We start from the raw sequence: 4,094 nt of genomic DNA, 5'->3' as shown, positions 1-4,094 counted from the left end.
ACATGATGAACCTCAGCAGCCATGCTCCATGAGAGAAGTCAGGCATAGCAGGCCACACATTCTATGATTTCATCTCCATGAAATGTCCAGAATAGGCAAATCCACAGAGACAGAAAGTCGATTGGTGGTTGCCAGAGGCTGGGGATGGAGGGAAATAGAAAGTAACTGCTAGTGGGTACTAGGTTTCTTTTTAGGGTGATGGGATGTTCTGGAATTAGAGGTGGAGGTTGTATGACCTTTTGGATGTACTAAAAAACACTCAGTTGTACACTTTACAATTGGGGGTGACTCTTATGGCATGTGAATTACATCTCAATAAAAAATTAAAATAAGGCTCGGTGTGGTGGCTCATGCCTGTAATCCCAGCACTTTGGGAGGCCAAGGTGGGCAGATCACTTGAGGTCAGGAGTTCGAGACCAGCCTGGCCAACATGGTGAAACTCCATCTCAACTACAAATACAAAAAAAAATCATCTGGGCTTGGTGGCGAGCACTTGTAGTCCCAGCTACTCAGGAGGCTGAAGCATGAAAATCGCTTGAACCCAGGAGGCAGAGGTTGCAGTGAGCTGAGATCATGCCACTGCACTCCAGCCTGTGTGACAGAGCGAGACTCTGCCTCAAAAAAAGAAAAAATTAAATTAAAATAAGATAAAAATAAAGAACGCAACTTTTTATCCTCATTAATATACAAGTTCATATAGATATGAATGGCCATAAGAAGCAAAGCAGACCTGGGGTGCTAAGGGTGTCTCGCCACAACATGGGTTACAGCAGTTTTGATGTAATAGAGGGAAAGTTTAATCTGACACGTTCAGTCGACCAGTTCCTTGTGTCAGAAGAGTAAAACTGCTTAAGAGGAAGGTGCTTCCTCAGAGCAAGAAATGGATCCAAAAATATTAAATAAAAAGAAATGAGAAAAAAACAAGTGGAACAAAACCAGTTGAGTTAGCTTTGTGCAGCATTTGCACTGTTGTATACGTGTGCCCATGTGAGCTACAAGGTAAGAATTGTGCGATTGGGTGATTCTGCCTAAGAGCTCAATGCTCTTGTGTTTGCCTTTGAATTGGCATTGCACAACATAACAATGACTGCTGATACTCATGTTCATAATAAGAAATTTTTATTTTTATTTACTAAAATTAACACATTGTGAAAAGCATCATGACAAGTACAGAGAGACTGTAGAAGAGAAAAATACTTTTTTATTCTAGTACCTTTACCAGTACTTTTTTCCCATTTGTTGAGCAAGGTGCCCTGAAAACGGCATCGCTAGCTCTGGGGGCACCCTGTGGGGATGGGAGATGCTGGTGAAGGACGTGCCCCTCTGTGCTGTCAAGGAAGACGGGATTAGCTGGGCCGGCAGGTGGGGAGGGTGCTCCCAGTGTGAGTCTGTGGCCAGGGATCTGAGTTCTTGGGATGAACGCATCAGCTCTCACCTCAGACCCAGCATCGGCGAGAGAAGGACTCAGATCTTCTAGCCAAATCCACTCATGATGTAGGTAGGAAGGGACAGAGACAGAGAAAAGTGCCACTAGAGCCTGCCACTGAGCGATGGTGGCCTTGCTTACTTCCCCAAACCCTGGTCTCCACTAGGTCTCTGGTCTGTGCATAGCTCCTTTCCCAGGAAGGTGGAACAGCCTACGTGAAGCATTGGGTAAACTTCGAGCCATGGAGAGGCACAAGAGGTGGCGAGTCACCATGGCCGGTGTGTCCATGCTGGCCACCCCAGGAGGGGCCTGGGTTGAGGCCGATTGCTCTGCAGAGGGGCTGTAAGGGCCATGATGGAGCCATGTCATGCCATGGGCACACAGAGGAGACACATCACAGCCCCGTTGAAGTAGCAGGACATTCTGGGCTGGAACATCCCGATGTTCGGTAGCAGAGGGTCCCAGGGGAAGCTTTAAGGGACTCTGTGTCCAAAGTCTAGAGGCCACAGGCCTGCAATGAGGGTCCCCAGCTGGACAGGAGTGCAGCCTGGACCTGGGACTAAGCACCAGCTGTCAATCAGCACATGGTCACCCCAGGGTCTTCAAGGCAGATGTCCAGGTTCCACAGTCCCCAGGGCCCCTTCCTTGTCCAAGCCCTCAAGGCAAGAGGACCAAGGAAATGCCCCCAGAGCAGAGGGGGTACAGTCGCTGGCAGCACCCCGCCCCTGCTCCGTGGCACCCACTCACTTGGCACAAGAGGGTCCCTTCTGGAAAGACGCCTTCCTGGTATTTGCCCTGCACAGGCAGCCCCTAACATAGAGCCTGGCTCGTCCCTCCTCCAGTGTCCAACATTCTCCACAGGGAGCTTGCAGCTCATAAGCAGAAGGCAGCTCCTTCTTGTCAAAAGCCCAGAGAACTACAAAAAAAAAAAAAAAAAGAAGAAGCAAAACACCCTCTGAGAGAGCCCCTGCGCCTGCTGTCTCCCTCCTATTTTGTTTCCTAGGTGATGTACAACGTTGGGACACAGCATTTCTTTTGTCCCTGAGGGGTCCCTATGCAACCATTTTAAAATAGCTGCCATAGCACGTGTTTGGGATAGGTCCTATTTCTTCCTTCCCCTGTGCTTAATTTTATCAGTTCTCATAATAAACACACATTACTTTCAAAATGGGTAAAAACTGGTCAACCTAGGGGCTTTTTTTTTTTTTTTTTTTGAAACATAACCCTGATTATAGCAGTGGCCCCCGGCCTCTCAGCCATTTCCCCAGGACTGGGCCTGGCATCTCCAGGCATCCAAGGAGGAAGTGCCTCAGTCCACTTGGGGTCATGCCAGCCTGCCCCCTGCCCCCTGCCCCGAGGACCTCCTCCCACCCTCCTTTAAATGTACCTCATGTCCTCAGGCCACCACCCGCCACCATGCGCTGTCTCTTCAGCCTGGCGCTGGCCCTGCTTGCCCTGGAAGTGACCCTCACTGTAGCCCCAGCCTTCATCTCACCGGGTAACCTCTCTAGGGGACACTCCCAGGAGGGTCCTCCTGCCTGATCTCTGCTTCCGGTGGGACCCAAGGCACCGCACGCAGGTCCTGGTGGTTTGCTGACAAGAATAGGGAAGGGAGAAATGGAGGAGACTCACTCCTGGGGGTGGGTGGTGGGAAGTCCAGGAATGGCAGAAAAGCAGGGCTGTATATCCACGCGGAGGTAGCTGTCCCCAGATGAGAAGCGCCTGGGCCTGAGAGTGAGCAGTGCAGCCAGGATATGGGGAAGTGGCAGTGGAGGATGGGGGCTGTCCTCAGGTCCTAGCCATGTCTGTTCAGGGTCTTAACGTCCCGCCACCTGCAGTGGGCCTGTGGCCTTGCTTCCTAATTTTCTGAGCTGACTTCCCATGCTTTCGTCAGGCCTGTCACATTTCTGTAGATTCGTTTGGCCTTCTAAGAAACAGCGTGTTGAGCTGATGAGGGCTGTGTTCCTCATTGCCCCTACCTTGCTCTCCCTTGAGGAGCCTGGGGAATGGGCCTGGACCCCCACCCACTTGCCCCACCCTGTGTGCAGAGCAGGCCCTGTGCCCCGAGGCCAGCTCCTCCGAGGAGGTGCCCTGCATCAAAACCTGCCTCACCGACAACGACTGTCTTGGCAACAGCAAGTGCTGCCCCAGCGCCTGCAGCCGCTCCTGCAAAACCCCTACCATTGGTAACACTCCACCTGGCCCTGTGCCCCATGGTGACAGCCTGGCTCCCATCTGTCAGGGGAAGGAGGAACCAGCTTTCCCAACGATCTTCCTGAGCTGGATACTTGGGACCACCCTCTTAGTTCCCACACAACTGCCCCACACACTCAGCCCTACATGTGAGCCCCCTTCATTTGCCAGAACCTGCCTAAGGCTGGCCCACGCTCACCCACCTCTGTCCTGTGGTCCAGGCCTCCAAGGACGGTGTGGAGGTTCCTGCCGTGAGATCAGCAGAAAGGAGGCCCCAGGGACACATGTGACCCCAGAGCAGAACAGAGGCTCCACTTCCGCATTTTTTTATATTATTTTTATTTTTATTTATTTTTTTGAAACCAACTCTCGCTGTGCCACCCAGGCTGGAGTGTAATGGAGCGATCTCGGCTCACTGCAACCTCTGCCATCCGGGTTCAAGCGATGCCTGTGCCTCAGCCTCCCGAGCAGCTGG

The sequence above is a fragment of the Colobus angolensis genome, unplaced genomic scaffold, assembly GCF_000951035.1.
Source record: "Colobus angolensis palliatus isolate OR3802 unplaced genomic scaffold, Cang.pa_1.0 Scaffold253, whole genome shotgun sequence".
In the NCBI taxonomy this organism is placed as follows: Eukaryota; Metazoa; Chordata; class Mammalia; order Primates; family Cercopithecidae; genus Colobus; species Colobus angolensis.
This window is presented reverse-complemented; position numbering follows the sequence as displayed.